Source organism: Cherax quadricarinatus, chromosome 36 (assembly GCF_038502225.1).
Source record: "Cherax quadricarinatus isolate ZL_2023a chromosome 36, ASM3850222v1, whole genome shotgun sequence".
In the NCBI taxonomy this organism is placed as follows: domain Eukaryota; kingdom Metazoa; phylum Arthropoda; class Malacostraca; order Decapoda; family Parastacidae; genus Cherax; species Cherax quadricarinatus.
The window spans coordinates 11,834,476-11,854,018 of NC_091327.1; the positions used below are offsets into that span (position 1 = coordinate 11,834,476).

Sequence of the window (19,543 nt, forward strand, 5' to 3'; positions counted from 1 at the left end):
ATATTATTATTATTATTATTATTATTATTATTATTATTATTATTATTGAAAGTTGTAGAATTAATAATAAAGAAAAACACTGAGCACAACGAAATGAAAATTTTTACTCTAGACATGAATAGATACAGACAGTAATTCAACGTAATTACAGTTATTTGCTAAAAGAAATAATGACAAAGCTAATTACGATAACGTAACTTATAATACAATATAAATATGACAACATAATTATGAGATAGACTGTGACTTATAATAAGGCAATAAATAATAATAATATTAATAACTGAGGTAGTTACTAATATTAAGGTGATTACAGTAGAATACAGAACAATGAGGAAATGCGGTGAGAGCAATTAACAATAAAATTTTAGATAATATGAATATTAGTGAAGGACAATTATGCTAGGTAATTATAATTGATTGTTGTGAGGAATAATGACACAGTAGGAAACTTAAATTTAATTATGAAAGATAATTTTAGGTATAAAATTGTAGCTAGGGGAAAACGGATATTTAAATAATTAAAAATGCAGTTAATAAAGTAATTGAAATTATTTCCCAAAAAATAACTAGAGACCAAAAAAATTTAATTTTTGAGCAGAAAAATATTAATATATTTTTAAAAAATTTTGCTTTAAATAAGAAGCGTATGATTCTATAAAGTATAAACGAGGAACTTATATTTAATATTTTAATATTAAGTATAAGAGTAAAACAATAAAATAATATCTAAAAAATATAAAGATAACCAGGGATGTAGTCTAACAAATATAAAAAGAATTTTCTTTTTTTTTCAACAGGTCGGCTGTCTCCCACCGAGGCAGGATGACCCAAAAAAGAAAGAAAATCCCCAAAAAGAAAATACATTCATCATCATTCAACACTTTCACCACACTCACACATTATCACTGTTTTTGCAGAGGTGCTCAGAACACAACAGTTTAGAAGCATATACATATAAAGATACACAAGATATCCCTCCAAACTGCCAATATCCCAAACCCCTCCTTTAAAGTGCAGGCATTGTACTTCCCATTTCCAGGACTCAAGTCCGACTATATGAAAATAACCGGTTTCCCTGAATCCCTTCACTAAATATTACCCTGCTCACACTCCAACAGATCGTCAAGTCCCAAGTACCATTCGTCTCCATTCTCTCCTATCTAACACGCTCACGCACGCTTGCTGGAAGTCCAAGCCCCTTGCCCACAAAACCTCCTTTACCCCCTCTCTCCAACTCTTTCGAGGACGACCCCTACCTCGCCTTCCTTCCCCTATAGATTTATATGCTTTCCATGTCATTCTACTTTGATCCATTCTCTCTAAATGACCAAACCACCTCAACAACCCCTCTTCTGCCCTCTGACTAATACTTTTATTAACTCCACACCTTCTCCTAATTTCCACACTCCGAATTTTCTGCATAATATTTACACCACACATTACCCTTAGACAGGACATCTCCACTGCCTCCAACCGTCTCCTCGCTGCTGCATTTACCACCCAAGCTTCACACCCATATAATAGTGTTGGTACTACTATACTTTCATACATTCCCTTCTTTGCCTCCATAGATAACGTTTTTTGACTCCACATATACCTCAATGCACCACTCACCTTTTTTCCCTCATCAATTCTATGATTAACCTCATCCTTCATAAATCCATCCGCCGACACGTCAACTCCCAAGTATCTGAAAACATTCACTTCTTCCATACTCCTCCTCCCCAATTTGATATCCAATTTTTCTTTATCTAAATCATTTGATACCCTCATCACCTTACTCTTTTCTATGTTCACTTTCAACTTTCTACCTTTACACACATTCCCAAACTCATCCACTAACCTTTGCAATTTTTCTTTAGAATCTCCCATAAGCACAGTATCATCAGCAAAAAGTAACTGTGTTAATTCCCATTTTGAATTTGATTCCCCATAATTTAATCCCACCCCTCTCCCGAACACCCTAGCATTTACTTCTTTTACAACCCCATCTATAAATATATTAAACAACCATGGTGACATTACACATCCCTGTCTAAGACCTACTTTTACCGGGAAGTAGTCTCCCTCTCTTCTACACACCCTAATCTGAGCCTCACTATCCTCATAAAAACTCTTTACAGCATTTAGTAACTTACCACCTATTCCATATACTTGCAACATCTGCCACATTGCTTCCCTATCCACTCTATCATATGCCTTTTCTAAATCCATAAATGCAATAAAAACTTCCCTACCTTTATCTAAATACTGTTCACATATATGCTTCAATGTAAACACTTGATCTACACATCCCCTACCCACTCTGAAACCTCCTTGCTCATCCGCAATCCTACATTCTGTCTTACCTCTAATTCTTTCAATTATAACCCTACCATACACTTTTCCTGGTATACTCAATAAACTTATTCCTCTATAATTTTTACAATCTCTTTTGTCCCCTTTCCCTTTATATAAAGGGACTATACATGCTCTCCGCCAATCCCTAGGTACCTTCCCCTCTTTCATACATTTATTAAACAAAAGTACCAACCACTCCAACACTATATCCCCCCCTGCTTTTAACATTTTTTGTCATGATCCCATCAGTTCCATGTATATAAAAACTAGATTAGGATTTGCAATATGCATGAAGTGTAATGGCGCAGGAAATATAGTGTAGAGAGCAGTGTAGGTGGACGGTAGTGGTAAGTTCTGTCAAGTATTCGGACTCAGATCTGTGTCTATGGAATTTAGCTAGTTAATGTTCGTTTATTATTTCATACGAGTGACCTGAAGCTGATTTCTTAAGTATGTTCTCACCCACACGGACATAACGTTGGTCAATATTTTATTTGTGTTCTCGTCCGAGTTTTCATAGTCTATATAAAAAGGTTCTGGCCCTTGTATTTTAAAAACTCGTTTATGTACACACTTCCTCTCTCTTGGTATTGGATGATACAGTTATGTCGCTTTTTCTTCAGGAAAGACTAGGATCTTAACATTACTGTTGGCTTCCCATGCTATTTACCAAGCAAGAGAGTCTCCTTAATGTCATTGCTTTCTAAACTGATCTATCGTCTGTCTCTGAGTAGTTGTTCACAATTTCCAAGACTACAACTTGGGTTAGTGTGGTCAGGCAAATGAGACTGTTTGCAACTTCTGCATCAGACAGTTCTTGTTGCTCCATTTGGTCTTAGCAGTGGTAACAGTGGTGATAGTAGTGGTAGCAATGGCGAGAGTAGTTTAGCAGACGTGACAATAATGGTAGCGGTGATGATAATGGTAGCAGTGGTCATAGTAGTGGTAGCAAGTGGTGGTAGTGGTGGCGGCGCAGACAGCAGTAGCAATATTAATAGCAGTAATAGCAATAGAGTTGGTAGGAACAACAGTGGTGGTTTTCGTATTATTGGTGTTAGTGGTAGCATTGGTAACATTGGTAGTAGTAGTAATGATAGTGTTAGTTGCAGTGATAGTGATAGAAGCAGTGGAATTAACACTGGTGTGGTAGGAAAGAAATCCAGTTGCTGCAGAGAACTGTGTAACGACTAAAAATTGAAGAGGATGGAACGACCTGAGTGAAGGGTTGGGATAGAGTGAAGGGGGTGGGGGAAGGTGGAAGGGAGGTGGGTAAGGGGGGCAAGAGGGGCAGGAGGACGGGAGTGGTGGGGTAGGAGGATAGGAGATGTAAGACGGAGGAGGAGGAGGAGAATAGGGAAAGGAGAGAACAGTGGGAGGGGCGATGTGAGTCGGAGAAGGGGGGAGGAGAACAGAGGGAGGAGGGTAAGGAAGAGGGTGTTGTGAGATGGAGGAGGGGAGGGGATAGCGGGGATGAAGGGACATGGGAAGGGGAGGTGTGAGACGGAGCAGAGAGAGAAAAGTACAGGAGGAAAGGGGTGGTGTGAGAAAGAGATGAGATGTGAGGAGGAGGAAGAGGAAGGGTGGTAAGAGAAAGAGAGGGAGGTGTTAGTAAGAGGGGTGATGTGAGTAACAGGAGAGATGGTGCGAGGAGGAGGAGGGATGGTGTGATAGGAGGGGTGATGTGAGGAGGAGGAAGGATGGTGTGAGGAGGAGGGGTGATGTGACGAGGAGGAGGGATGGTGTGAGGAGGAGGGATGATGTGTGGAGGAGGAGGGATGATGTGTGGAGGAGGAGGGATGGTGTGAGGAGGAGGAGAGATGGTGTGAGGAGGAGGAGTGATGTGAGGAGGAGGGGTGATGTGAGGAGGAGGGGTGATGTGATGAGGAGGAGAGATGGTGTGAGGAGGAGGGATGGTGTGAGGAGGAGGGGTGATGTGAGTAGCAGGAGAGATGGTGTGAGGAGGAGGGATGGTGTGAGGAGGAGGGGTGATGTGAGGAGGAGGAGGGATGGTGTGATAGGAGGGGTGATGTGAGGAGGAGGAAGGATGGTGTGAGGAGGAGGGGTGATGTGAGGAGGAGGAGGGATGGTGTGAGGAGGAGGGATGATGTGTGGAGGAGGAGGGATAGTGTGAGGAAGAGGAGAGATGGTGTGAGGAGGAGGGGTGATGAGATGAGGAGGATGGGTGATGTGAGGAGGAGGAGGAGGGGTGATGTGAGGAGGGGGAAGGGTGATGTGAGGAGGAGGGATGATGTGTGGAGGAGGAGGGATGGTGTGAGGAGGAGGAGGGGTGATGTGGGGGATTAAAGAATAGAGGAGGGCGAGACCGAGAAGAGGAAGGTGGGGGTGGGGACAGGAAGATAAGGTGGTGGAAGCAGGAAGATAGTGTGGTGGGAGCAGGAAGATAGTGTGGTGGGAGCAGGAAAATAGTGCGGTGGGAGCAAGAAAATAGTATGGTGGGAGCAGGAAGATAGTGTGGTGGAGGCAGGAAGATAGTCTGGTGGGAGCAGGAATATGGGATGGTGGGAGAAGGAAAATAGTATGGTGGGAGCAGGAAGATAGTGCGGTGGGAGCAGGAATATGGGATGGTGGGAGCAGGAAAATAGTTTGGTGGGAGCAGGAAGATAGTGGGGTGGAGGCAGGAAGATAGTGTGGTAGGAGCAGGAAGATAGTGCGGTGCGAGCAGGAATATAGGATGGTGGGAGCAGGAAGATAGTGCGGTGGGAGCAGGAATATGGGATGGTGGGAGCAGGAAGATAGTGCGGTGGGAGCAGGAATATGGGATGGCGGGGGCAGGAAAATAGTATGGTGGGAGCAGGAAGATAGTGTGGGGAAGCAGGAAGATAGTGTGGTGGGAGCAGGATTATGGGATGGTGGGAGGAGGAAAATAGTATGGTGGGAGCAGGAAAATAGGGTGGTGGGAGGAGGAAGATAGTGTGGGGGGAGCAGGAAGATAGTGTGGTGGGAGCAGGAAGACAGGGTGGTGGGAGCAGGAAGATAGTGTGGTGGGAGCAGGAAAATAGGGTGGTGGGAGGAGGAAGATAGTGCGGTGGGAGCAGGAAGATAGGGTGGTGGGAGCAGGAAGATAGGGTGGTGGGAGCAGGAAGATAGGCTGGTGGGAGCAGGAAGATAGGCTGGTGGGAGCAGGAAGATAGGCTGGTGGGAGCAGGAAGATAGGGTGGTGGGGGCAGGAAGATAGGGTGGTGGGAGCAGGAAGGTAGGGTGCTGGGAGATGGAAGATAGTGTGGGTGGAGCAGGAAGATAGGGTGGTGAGAGCAGGAAGATAGTGTGGTGAAAGCAGGAAGCTGGGGTGTTGGGAGCAGGAAGATAGTTTTGTGAGAGCAGGAAGATAGTGTGGTGAGAGCAGGAAGATAGGGTGGTGAGAGCAGGAAGATAGGGTGTTGGGAACAGGAAGATAGTGTGGTGAGAGCAGGAAGATGGGGTGGTGAGAGCAGGAAGATAGGGAGGTGAGAGCAGGAAGATAGTGTGGTGAGAGCAGGAAGATAGGGTGGTGAGAGCAGGAAGATAAGGTGTTGGGAGCATGAAGATAGTGTGGTGAGAGCAGGAAGATAGGGTGGTGAGAGCAGGAAGATAGGGTGGTGAGAGCAGGAAGATAGTGTGGTGAAAGCAGGAAGATAGTGTGGTGAGAGCAGAAAGATAGGGTGGTGAGAGCAGGAAGATAGGGTGTTGGGAGCAGGAAGATAGTGTGGTGAGAGCAGGAAGATAGGGTGGTGAGAGCAGGAAGATAGGGTGGTGAGAACAGGAAGATAGTGTGGTGAAAGCAGGAAAATAGGGTTGTGGGAGCAGGAAGATAGGGTGGTGAGAGCAGGAAGATAGGGTGTTGGGAGCAGGAAGATAGTGTGGTGAGAGCAGGAAGATAGGGTGGTGGGCGCAGGAAGATAAGGTGGTGGGAGCAGAGAGATAGTGTTGTGGGAGCAGGAAGACAGGGTGGTGAGAGCAGGAAGATAGTGTGGTGGGAGCAGGAAGACAGGGTGGTGGGAGCAGGAAGATAGTGTTGTGGGAGCAGGAATATAATGTGGTGGGAACATAAAGAAAGAGTGGTGGGAGCAGGAAGATAGGCTGGTGGGAGCAGGAAGATTGTGTTGTGGGAGCAGGAAGATAGTGTGGTGGGAGCAGGAAGATAGTGTTGTGGGAGCAGGAAGATAGTGTTGTGGGAGCAGGAATATAATGTGGTGGGAACACACAGATAGTGTGGTGGGAGCAGGAACACAGAATGGTGGGAGCAGGAACACAGAATGGTGGGAGCAGGAAGATAGGGTGGTGGGAGCAGGAAGATAGTGTGATGGGAGCAGGAAGATAGGGTGGTGGGGTCAGTAAGATAGTGTGGTGGGAGCAGGAAGATAATGTGGTGGGAGCAGGAAGACAGGGTGGTGGGGTCAGGAAGATAGTGTGGTGGGAGCAGGAAGATAATGTGGTGGGAGCAGGAAGATAGTGTGATGGGTGCAGGAAGATAGTGTGATGGGAGCAGGAAGATAGTGTGGTGGGAGCAGGAAGATAATGTGGTGGGAGCAGGAAGATAATGTGGTGGGAGCAGGAAGATAGTGTGATGGGAGCAGGAAGATAGTGTGGTGGGAGCAGGAAGATAGTGTGGTGAGAGCAGGAAGATAGGGTGGTGAGAGCAGGAAGATAAGGTGTTGGGAGCATGAAGATAGTGTGGTGAGAGCAGGAAGATAGGGTGGTGAGAGCAGGAAGATAGGGTGGTGAGAGCAGGAAGATAGTGTGGTGAAAGCAGGAAGATAGTGTGGTGAGAGCAGAAAGATAGGGTGGTGAGAGCAGGAAGATAGGGTGTTGGGAGCAGGAAGATAGTGTGGTGAGAGCAGGAAGATAGGGTGGTGAGAGCAGGAAGATAGGGTGGTGAGAACAGGAAGATAGTGTGGTGAAAGCAGGAAAATAGGGTTGTGGGAGCAGGAAGAATGGGTGGTGAGAGCAGGAAGATAGGGTGTTGGGAGCAGGAAGATAGTGTGGTGAGAGCAGGAAGATAGGGTGGTGGGCGCAGGAAGATAAGGTGGTGGGAGCAGAGAGATACTGTTGTGGGAGCAGGAAGACAGGGTGGTGGGAGCAGGAAGATAGTGTGGTGGGAGCAGGAAGACAGGGTGGTGGGAGCAGGAAGATAGTGTTGTGGGAGCAGGAATATAATGTGGTGGGAACATAAAGAAAGAGTGGTGGGAGCAGGAAGATAGGCTGGTGGGAGCAGGAAGATTGTGTTGTGGGAGCAGGAAGATAGTGTGGTGGGAGCAGGAAGATAGTGTTGTGGGAGCAGGAAGATAGTGTTGTGGGAGCAGGAATATAATGTGGTGGGAACACACAGATAGTGTGGTGGGAGCAGGAACACAGAATGGTGGGAGCAGGAACACAGAATGGTGGGAGCAGGAACACAGAATATTGGGAGCAGGAAGATAGGGTGGTGGGAGCAGGAAGATAATGTGGTGGGAGCAGGAAGATAGTGTGATGGGAGCAGGAAGATAGGGTGGTGGGGTCAGGAAGATAGTGTGGTGGGAGCAGGAAGATAATGTGGTGGGAGCAGGAAGACAGGGTGGTGGGGTCAGGAAGATAGTGTGGTGGGAGCAGGAAGATAATGTGGTCGGAGCAGGAAGATAGTGTGATGGGTGCAGGAAGATAGTGTGATGGGAGCAGGAAGATAGTGTGGTGGGAGCAGGAAGATAATGTGGTGGGAGCAGGAAGATAATGTGGTGGGAGCAGGAAGATAGTGTGATGGGAGCAGGAAGATAGTGTGGTGGGAGCAGGAAGATAGTATGGTGGGAGCAGGAAGATAGGCTGGTGGGAGCAGGAAGGTAGGGTACTGGGAGCTGGAAGATAGTGTGGTGAGAGCAGGAAGATAGGCTGGTGGGAGCAGGAAGATAGGCTGGTGGGAGCAGGAAGGTAATGTACTGGGAGCTGGAAGATAGTGTGGTGGGAGCAGGAAGATAATGTCGTGGGAGCATGAAGATAGTGTAGTGGGGGCAGGAAGATAGTATGGTGGGAGCAGGAAGGTAGTGTGGTGGGAGCAGGAAGATAGGGTGGTGGGAGCAGGAAGATAGTGTGGTGAGAGCAGGAAGATAGTGTGGTGGGAGCAGGAAGATAGTATTGTGGGAGGAGGAAGATAGGGTGTTGGGAGCAGGAATATAGGGTGGTGGGAGCAGGAATATAGGGTGGTGGGAGCAGGAAGATAGGGTGGTGGGAGCAGGAAGATAGTGTGGTGGGAGCATGAGGATAGGGTGGTGGGAGCAGGAAGATAGGGTGGTGGGAGCAGGAAGATAGTGTGGTGGGAGCATGAGGATAGGGTGGTGGGAGCAGGAAGATAGTGTGGTGGGAGCAGGAAGATAGGGTGGTGGGAGCAGGAGGATAGTGTGGTGGAAGCAGGAAGATAGGGTGGTAGAAGCAGGAAGATAGGGTGGTGGGAGCAGGAATATAGGGTGGTGGGAGCAGGAAGATAGGGTGGTCGAAGCAGGAAGAAAGGGTGGTGGGAGTAGGAAGATAGGGTGGTGGGAGCAGGAAGATAGGGTGGTGGGAGCAGGAAGATAGGGTGGTGGGAGCAGGAAGATAGGGTGGTGGGAGCAGGAAGATAGGGTGGTGGAAGCAGGAAGTAGGGTGGTGGGAGCAGGAAGATAGGGTAGTGGAAGCAGGAAGATAGGATGGTGGAAGCATGAAGATAGGGTGGTGGAAGCAGGAAGATAGGGTGGTGGAAGCAGGAAGTAGGGTGGTGGGAGCAGGAAGATAGGGTAGTGGAAGCAGGAAGATAGGATGGTGGGAGCATGAAGATAGGGTGGTGGAAGCAGGAAGATAGGGTGGTGGGAGCAGGAAGATAGGGTGGTGGGAGCATGAAGATAGGGTGGTGGGAGCAGGAAGATAGGGTGGTGGGAGCAGGAAGATAGGGTGGTGGGAGCAGGAAGATAGGGTGGTGGGAGCAGGAAGATGAAGTGGTGGGGACACCGGAAGATAGTGTGATCTCGGAAGGATGGAGGGATGGTAGGGGTTAAGAAAGGGGTGTGGAGAAAAAGAGGAAGAGGTGAGGTAGAATAAAGAAAAGGTAAATTGAAGAGGCTGGAGCAGGAGGAGGAGGAGGAGGAGGAGGAGGAGGAGCGGTTGATAATGGGTGGGAAGATGTGGGAGAATATAGTAGTGCGTGGGAAGAGGTGGGAGAGCATGATACTGGGTGGGATCTGGGAGGGGATGGGACGTTGTGGGTGGGATAAAGAGATAAGAGGGATGACAGTGAGTGGGAGTAGTAGATGGGAAGAGATTGTTGCGGATGGGAAGATGGGTGGGAGGGGTGGTTGTGACTGGGGAGTGGGAGGGAATGGTAGTGGGTAGGGGGATGGGGTGGGTGGGGTTGGTAGTGTCTGGATGGTGGGGTTGGGAGGGCATGGTAGTGGATGGGAAGATAGGGTGGGAGGGGATGATCGTGATTGTTAAGTTAGAGTGGGAGGGGATGGTTGTGGGTGGGTGGGAGGTGATGGTTGTGGGTGGGTGGAAGAGGTGGGAGGGGATGGTAGTGGGTGGGAGAAAGGGTTGGGAGAGAATGGTAGTGAGCTCAAAGAGGGGATGTAAAGGGCTGGTATTGGGTGGGTGGAGTGGGTGGGAGGGGCTGGTTGTGGGTGGAAAGACGGGGTAGGAGGGGCTGGTAGTGGGTGGGAAGAGAGGGTGGTTGTCGGTGGGAGGAGGGGGTGGGAGGGGCTGGTAGTGGGTGGGAGGAGGTGGTGGAAGGGGATAGTAGTGGGTGGGAGGTGGTGGTGGGAGGGAAGAGCAGGTGCAGTCGATAGCGTGGGTGGGAACGTAAGCGTGTGGGAGTGTGGGATTTAAAATTTTCTTTTTTTTGTTTGAGTGGCGGTTGTGGGGGCGAGGTAAGTGAGGGCACAGTGGGGTGTGGGGGCAAGGTAAGTGGGTGTGTGGGAGCAAGGTAAATGGAGTGTGGGACCAATTTAAATGGAGTGTGGGAGCAATGTAAGTGGAGTGTGGGAGTAAGATAATTGGAGTGTGGGAGTAAGATAAGTGGAGTGTGGGAGCCAGGTAGGTGATGTGTGGGCGGTGAGGGAGTAGTGCACCAACTGTGTGCTGGTCACTGCTCCTGTTACTTCCTCCTATTTCAAGGGAAAATCACTATTTTCTGGATAATCCACTCCCAGCTCTCTCTCTCTCTCTCTCTCTCTCTCTCTCTCTCTCTCTCTCTCGCTCGCTCTTTCGTCTTTTCATTTGCAAAATTTACAGAAGACACTAAACTGTAAAAAATGCAGTACCCAAAGCATATAATGTATTATTAAGAGTGATCTGAACAGGTAGGTCAGCTCTCAGATTTGATGAGTCGTTTAAGGTGAGGTTCAAATTTGGTAAGTGCATAATGTTTTTTAGATATAATAATCTGAGTTATGAATGCCAAGTTTTTGCAACAAATTAACTGAAATAAGCGTAGAGAATGACCTTTGGAGTAATCATTCATCAAGACCTCAAATGTATCAAGCATTGCCTATGTACGGGAAGAACAGCTGACAAAATGCTGGGCTTCATTGCTAAAACCACCGAACACCAGACACGATACTGACTCTATAATGTACTTGTTAGGCCCATAAACCTGGAGTGTGTCGTCCAGTTTTGATCTTCATATTTCACAAGGACAAAGAAATGCAGGAGAGAGTACTGATAAGAACTACTAAACCCGTATGAAGACTGAAACAAACCATTTGAAGAAAGACTCATAAGAACATAAGAAAGAAGGAACGCTGCAACAGGCCTACTGGCCTATGCGAGGCCAGGAGTAATCAATCTTTTTAACTCTCTTAAAGAGAGACTACGAGATACCATTCTAACGTTTTTTAGATACTGAATGGCTTTGATACTCTCAGACATGTGCAACTTCTTGAAGTGTTTAAAGAACCCATAACTCGAAACAGTGGAATGAAACTGCGTGGCAAAAGACGCAACATGAATATATCCATCTTTTTTATTAATAGAATTATATCAGAATGGAATAAACTACACGCTAATAATGTAAGAAGGAATGTAATGCAGTCATTCAAAAAGCAGCTAGACTAGCACTTTGCAACTTCAGGATTCATATAGATAAATCGTACCTCAGTGGAAAAAGTTGCCGCAGTCCTCAGGGTCTACGTATTCACTATAATCACTTAAGATTTCTGGGTCAGCCCAAATTGATTTATGTCAGAAAATATGATAAGTTTTATATGACCTGTCAGGTATGTTGCATGGTGAGGGAGGACTGGAACTATATGTTGCCTAGTACACTTGCAACCTCACTCAACACCACAAAATCCACATTAAACCTACGTGGACCATTATAAAGATGGGCTCTAGGAAGCAAACAAATTCCTGATATAGACAGACTGGTTATAAATGACCATAATTTTTAAAGGGGTGGACCGGTAAGCCAGCGGAAGGCCTCGGTCAGATGACCAAAAGCTCCAAAGGCGGGTCATCATCTGACTAAGACCCGCGTCAGGAAACATTTGTCCTGTTTCCTGACGAACCTTACCTAACCTAACCTAATTCCTGATGCTTGTTCAGGGACTGTACCAGGACTGTCAGTTGACAACGAAGCAACTGACGGCTGTTAGTCATAGCACAATTGGTGGTAACAGAAACTAGAATCACTGGTACACATCTCGTTGAGTTGCAGTGGAGTAGCACGAGAAATTTAAAATAACAGTACTAATTTAACTTAGGTAGTTTTAGCCGACATCTTCCATCTAGCCGACATCTTCCATCCAGTTCTGTCTTTCCTTTAAATCTTTCAAAGAAACTACTTACTTAGGCCTTTCCTACTCGTGCCACTTGTCCAGTATGGTATGATAAATTTATCTCACGTTTAATGCCAGCAATGGCTGGAGGGAGTGGAGGGTGTTAAGAGAGCTTTCTGCTCTTTTTTCCTTGACTCACACACCTAGATATACCCGATAGCCCATAGCCAGCCTAGAAAGAAGTAGATAGTTTTTCCTAAACATATTCTCGGGGTGTTGATTTCCAAATCCTCTGCTCTCTCTCTTTGTCTCTCTCTCTCCCTCTCTCTCTCCCTCTCTCCCTCTCTCTCTCCCTCTCTCTCTCCCTCTCTCTCTCCCTCTCTCCCTCTCTCCCTCTCTCTCTCTCTCTCTCTCTCTCTCTCTCTCTCTCTCTCTCCCTCTCTCTCTCTCTCTCTCTCTCTCTCTCTCTCTCTCTCTCTCTCTCTCACTCGCTCATCATGGTAGGTACCCCACTCATTGAAGCTATATATTCCTATTATTATAAATACAAGAATTTTTTCTCGTGTCAACAGTGATCATCAACAAAATAAAACAATTAGATTAGATAGGAAAAGTTGAAGAGGTTAATTTGCTCGTCCCGGTACAACTGTACACTCAACTGTTTCCCATTTCCGGGGAGTTGTGTTGTCTCCACTGAATATAATAATAATAATAATAATAATAATAATAATAATAATAATAATAATAATAATAATATATTTAGTTCAAGAGAAACAACATTGTGTCTTTGACATACATTGCAGACATGGGCTACAGGGTAACACTGCTAATTTCCTTCTTAACTCCTCCCATTCTCTCCTTCCCCCAAAAGTTAAAAAAAAAAGATATTCGTAATTTAGTATTAGTAGTTCTTAAGAACGGATATGTACAGAGAGGAGAATGTATCTTACTTTATATAAGTTGAAAGTCAAATCTCTGTTTGAAGGAAGAGTGTCCTTGAGTGGTGGTGTAAAGGTTACATCTAGCCTAATGACCTTCGTGTAGTCGATAGGCTTAAAACACAATAACCCAATCATTTTTTATTGACACGAGATATCTTGTTTGTCTGACGGCACAGTTAAGTGGAAATCATTCTATATATGTATATATGAAATTGTGCATATCGTCCTGTATATTGGAAGTGAAGAATTAGGCACACGTGAAACATCTGGGTATCTTTATTCGTAGACGTATCGCCATCCAGTAGCTATATTAATACAAATTCGAGAACATAATGGGAAGACTGTAGAACTATATACAAAAGAAGCTATAATCAGTCCCTCAGCCTCGGAATTGGTGAAGATTAGTAATCAGTGAGCTCGGTTCACTACTTAGGGAACGTTGGATCGAACCCCCAACACGGGGTAGGACATACTTTCAATTCTCCTAACACCTAATGCCTTTCTTGCATACCATTAAATATATACCTGGTAGTTAGTCAACTGTTGTGGGGTCGCGTCTAACTGGAGGACCTAAAAAGGATCCCAGAGGAAACAAACTGCAGCGACTGGCTTTACTTAGTTTCCCTGGGTTACGAACCTTTCTGGGTTAATGGTCTAAACACATTTTTTTTCTTCTTACTTGGAAAGATGTGAAACCCAACACTAAATGTTCCACACATAGAGCCCTCTGCTTAAGGAGCTCTAAATGGAATTTCTTTCACACAGAAAGGTTTGTTTTCCAGCTTACCTGTTGTGCTTGTGGGCAGTGAAGACCGAACTAACTGTGCCTGCTGAAGGGGGCACAACCTGCTGCTGCTGCTGCTGCTGCTGTTGCTGCTAATGCTGGAATCCCTGAGACCTTGCTGGGGCCACTTAATGGTCTTCCTTCAGGCTATGAGAGCTATCAACAAAATTAATGACCGACCAGGTCTCTAGCTCCTTGTTGCCACTAAACTTAGAAAAACTGAAAGGCGGCCTCTTGGTAGCGAAACTTCTCCCGCTCGCGAAAACTGTGTACACCTCCTGTTAGAGTGAGGAAAGGCGCAGAGAGGGTCACCCTTGCGTGGTGTGTGTGAAGTGCCGTCTGTGCCAGGCTCTCCTACTTGACCCAACACTTCCCGCCTACATTCGAACTCAGAGAGTAGGTTGCAGCTCGTCAGGTAGGCGGGGTCATGCTTATAACGTCACGGAGAGGCGGGACCCAGCATATGACGTCATATATGCTGAGCCACGCCTACTACAATGCCAACTGGATTTAGGCATCAGATGGATAAATGCTCGATATAAATCTTATTGGACCAATTCAGTTACATTAACCGTGATAAAAACGCCAATATGTCAGAAAAACATTGATCAACCAGCACAATGACGGATAAATCAATACGAGTCTCGCCTAAACCAAAAGACGCAGCTTGATTTGAAATAAGAAACGTCACGAAGTTCACGGAGAGAATACCCCTGGGAGGAGAAACGTGCGTGTTGTGGGCGGGTCTATCAGGGATAAAAATTAAGGCTTAAGTGCAGAGATAAATTGAATACTAACAGAGGTGCGGGGGTGGGATGACAAGCCTGGAGCAGTCTGACCAATATCTCAGAGTAACAAATAGTATTTCCAGATATTGTTCAGTGACAGTCAACGCTGGTTTTCAGTCAACAACATTTCGTACACTGTTTTTCTAGGAGGGGCGGTGCGAGAGGTATAATATAGTATATGCTGGGCCATGCCTGTGTTGCTATTTTTGTATGAGAGGCGATATACATAGATGCTTCTGGAGTTCGCTTGATCTTCAGGATAGCTCTGTATGTGTGTGTGTGTGTGTGTGTGTGTGTGTGTGTGTGTGTGTGTGTGTGTGTGTGTGTGCGTGCGTGCGTGCGTGTTTGTGTGTGAGTGGGGTGCTCACCTATTTGTACTTATCTATTTGAGGTTGCAGGGGTCAAATCACATCTCCTGGCCCCGTCTCTTAGCTGGTCGCTACTAGGTCCACTCTCTCCCTGCTCCATGAACTTTATCGTACCTATTCTTAAAGCTGTGTTTGAATCCTGCCTCAGCTACATCACTCTCCAGATTGTTTCACTTCCTGAGAACTCTGTGACTGAAGAAATACCTCATAACATCCCTGTGACTCCTCTGAGTTTTCGGTTTCAATGTCACCCTTTGCTGCTGTGTCGCATCTCTGAAACATTCTGTCTCTATCCACCTTGTCACTTCCTCTCAGTATTTTAGATGTCATTATCATTTCGTCCCTATACCTCCCATCTTCCAGTGTGGTCAGGTTGATTTCCCTTAATCTCTCCTATTAGGGCATAACCCTTAGCTCCAGGACTAGTCTTGTTTCAAATCTTTGCACTTTCTCTAATTTCTTGACGTGTTTGACCATGAGTTCCATAATGGTGCTGCACACTCTAGTATAGGTTAGACGTATACGGTGTACAGTGTCTTGAATGACTCCTTCCTCAGGTGTCGAAACGCTAATCTTAGGGTTGCCAGGTGCCCATATGTTGCAGCAGTTATCTGGCAGATGGGGAACCTAGCTCGTTACATTCGCCCACTCTGATACCTCGTCACGTACCATCACTCGTTGTTTCCTTCCTATCAGGTACTTTCTGAGCCATATCAGTGGCTTTCGTGTTATTCCTGCTTGCTCCTCTAGCTTTTGCACTAATCTCTTCTGCTGAACTGTGTCGAAAGCCCTCTTACAGTCCAAGAAAATGCAGTCTACCCACCCCTATCACTCCTATCTTATTTATGTTACCTTGTCGTATAATTCCAGTACGTTCGTGACACAGGACTTCCCTGACACCGTGCTGGTTATAAGCTCATTCCTTTCCAAGTGCTCGACCACTCTTCTCCTCATATGCTTCTCCATGACATCGCTATTATATACGTCAATGACACAGGTCTGTAGTTAAATGCTGCGTGTCTGTCTCCTTTCTTAAAAACTTGGACTATATTTTCTGTCTTCCATACCTCAGGTATTTGCCCAGATGCAATTGATGTGTTGAAAATTGTTGTTAGTGGCACACATAGCATCTCTGCTCGGTCGAGTCCTAGCTCCTGGCCTCGTGTGTGTGTGTGTGTGTGTGTGTGTGTGTGTGTGTATCAGTATGGGAGTGAGTATTATTTGGGGGGGTCGAATCTCAGCTCCTGGCCTCGCCTGTTAAACTACAATCGCCGGCGTTAATGGTTCCTCGCTTACTGGGGTCCATCATACCTACTCTTGAAACTGTGTTAAATGTGCTTCTACACTTCTTCATCTAGCTCAATCCACTTATATACCATTCTGAGACTGAAAAAGTATTTCCTTATATCCCTCTGGCTCATGTGTCTTTAGCTTCCATCTATGACCCTTCAATCCTTTGTTTTTCATTTCAGAAAGGCAGTCCTTATCTGCTGCGGCAAATCCACAGAGTATCGTGTATGCCGTAATCATGACTCCCCTATTCCTTTTTCTAAATTCGTCAGATTCAGTTCCTGTAGTCCCTTCTCATAATTTAATACCCTCAGCTCTGAGACTAGTGTTGCTAACCACTGTACCTGTTTTTGGTTTCATACATGCTCAGGTGGGAGTCTAGGCTGGCTCTGCATATTCCATGATAAGCCTATCATGGACAATCCTAACAATCCTAATAGATTCTTTATTGAGGTTCCTTATAGAAGTTATTGGATAAACTAATCTCACATATCCTTCAGATGTTATGCGATTTTCGTGCAAGAGACCTGGTCTGGGACCGGACCTAGGGGGCTGTGACCCCCAGAATCAGGTACAGGTAACCTAAAGGTACCCTCTAGCGATACGTTGGGTGTGATGCTCACCCCAAGATCTCTTTTCCTTTAGCAGGATTTGTGTCTCGCTTCTCAAGCTGCATTCCGTCTATTTCTATTGCACTTTTCACAACCTTGCACTTACTTGGATTGAAATAGATAACACTTGTTTGACTACGCTTGTCTCTTGCTGTTCCTTCATCTTCCTTTAGCCTGTCTCTCTCCTCTTCCTTTTATAATCTCATTATCTTTACGCCATCAGCAATGATACATATGATTCAATCCCCTCTAGCAGGTTACTTACATATCATAATAATAATAATAATAATAATAATAATAATAATAATAATAATAATAATAATAATAATAATAATAATAATAATAATAGTGGTTCTCGTACTAATCCTTGGAGAACCCCAGCCGTTACATTTTCCCATTCTGAAACTTCTGCCCTTACAATCACCATTTCTCTTCTATTCATTAGGTATTCCTTAACCCACTGCAATACTTTACGTTGTGTCCTTGCGTGCTCCTCTAATTTGTGAATCAATATCTGGTGGGGCACAGTATCAAATGTTTTCCTAGTCCAACAATATGTAGTCGACTCATCCTTGTTTTTCTTGCATAACTTTCGTTAGTCTATCATAGATGTCCAGTAGGTTAATTCTTGAGGGGTTCTGTAAGAATCTTACCTTGCTTGAGTCTCATCCACCCTTTCCCTTATTATGTTTTTCCGTTACTTTGGGCCTTATACACGTCAATGATGCTGACGTGTAATTCAGTGATTCTTGTCGTCCCCCTCATTTAATACTGAGATCACGATTGTACTCTTACATTTGTTTAATAGTTTCCCCATCTCTAATGATATCTTAGCCAATCATTTTAGCCCTCAAGGTTTCTGGTCCCGCATGTGGCTCCGAATTCTCCTTGTATATTTCCTTTTGCTTAAAGTTTCCCATGATCAGTAACTTTGTATATTTAATATTGGTGTTCAAAGCTACATCTGTTATTGTAATCTCCATCAGTGTCTTGTTATCGTGTTCTTCATTTGATCTCCTTCTGTTTAGTGGTTGGTTGTGCATCACTGCTGTCACCTCATTTGATCCTCCAGTCTTGAGTGTGCTATTATATAATCCTTTCATTCATCTCTGTTTATTCTTCTCATCAACACTCCACTGGTTCCTGATTAGCAGTGCTACTCCTCCTTCCCTGTTTTCTTTGTCCTTCCTTGTGTTCTGATATTCTGCTGGAAAAATTGCATATTTTATCATTGTGAGGTTCTCCATCTGCGACTGTGTATGATGCTTTCAGTTTCTTATATTTATTTTCAATTTCTCATTTTTACTATGTTCCAGTTATCAGTTTCTCAATTTCCTAGCTCTTAATAATAGATCAGGGGAGTATGAGGGGAAAAGAGGGAGGTGTGGATTTGGTAGACGGAATGACGAGTGGATGTGGAGAAGGTTCTTACACTGGAAAGGGTTAAGTTTGTGGTTGAAGGTGAGGAAGAATGGGAAGTAGGGAATTGTTTGTTTAGAATTGTTGTCTGGAGCTTGAGAAGGTATTTGTGAGTGTTTGAATGGTGTATCCCTGTATGCTGGGCTTCTCCTGCTTTTGTCTTTGTTTTATTTTGTTTTCTGATTGAACTTTTTCTAGAGAGTGCAACCCAGTTGTGGCCATTTTTTTAGTGGTAATAAGACATGATTTTTTTTTAGATTGTATTCCATAATGTACTGTGTACATTAAATATATGTAGTAACTGTAAGATAGGAAATGATTAGTATTTCTTTCTAGTGATGTAACAGCGCTCATTGAGGTCTGACAAAGACCCATTCTGACCTCCGTAATCGTGTTTCTTGCACTACTGCTACTCACAGGATGAGCTGTGGGTTCACAATAAACTAGTGGTTCAGGCGGCACAGCTAAACTTCTCCTTTCCTCCAATTTCGTTTGCGTTCAGATTTCATGTGTGTGTGAGTCAACTCACCTATTTGTACTTACCTATTTGTGGTTGAAGAGGTCGATTCATAGCTCTTGGCCCGGCCTCTTCACTGATCCATTCTCTCCCTGCTCAATGAGCTTTATCATACCTCGTCTTAAAACTATGCATGGTTCCTGCTTCCACTACTTCACTTGCCAGACTATTCCAGTTCCTGACAACTCTATGACTAAAGAAATACTTCCTAACATCCCTTTGACTCATTTGAGTCTTCAACTTCCAATTGTGACCCCTTGTTTCTGCGTCCCATCTCTGGAACATCCTGCCTCAGTCCACCTTGTCAACTCCTCGCACTATTTTGTATGTCGTTATCATGTCTCCCCTAACCCTCCTGTCCTCCAGTGTCGTCAGGACGGGTTCCCATAACCTTTCTTCGTAAGACATTCCCCTTAGCTCTGAAACTAGTCTTGTTTCCAATCTTTGCACTTTCTCTAATTTCTTGACGTGCTTGACCAGATATGGGTTCCAAACTGGTGCTGCATACTCCAGTATGGGCCTGACGTACACGGTGTACAGTGTCTTGAACGATTACTTACGGATGTATCGGAACGCTATTCTCAGGTTTGCCAGGCGTGCATATGATGCAGCAGTTATCTGTTTGTTGTGCGCCTCAAGCTCATTTTCCTTGAGTGAGGTTTGCAGCCTTTGGCCACCTAGCCTTTACTCTGTCTGCGGTCTTCTTTGCCTTTCCCCAATCTTCATTACTTTACATTTGGACCAGTCTTCCATCCTGTCCAAATCTCTTTGTATT

The 19,543-nt window shown here is 45.2% G+C and overlaps 1 protein-coding gene across 1 annotated transcript in view; it reads right to left on the minus strand.

The window, feature by feature from the left end:
• Window positions 1-14,128, minus strand: part of Gpa2 (Glycoprotein hormone alpha 2) — a gene marked incomplete in the record, with an annotated part of 845,288 nt that extends 831,160 nt beyond the window's left edge. Inside the window, 1 exon segment of the mRNA XM_053780119.2 lies at window positions 13,779-14,128.
• Window positions 14,129-19,543: the final 5,415 nt, after the last annotated feature.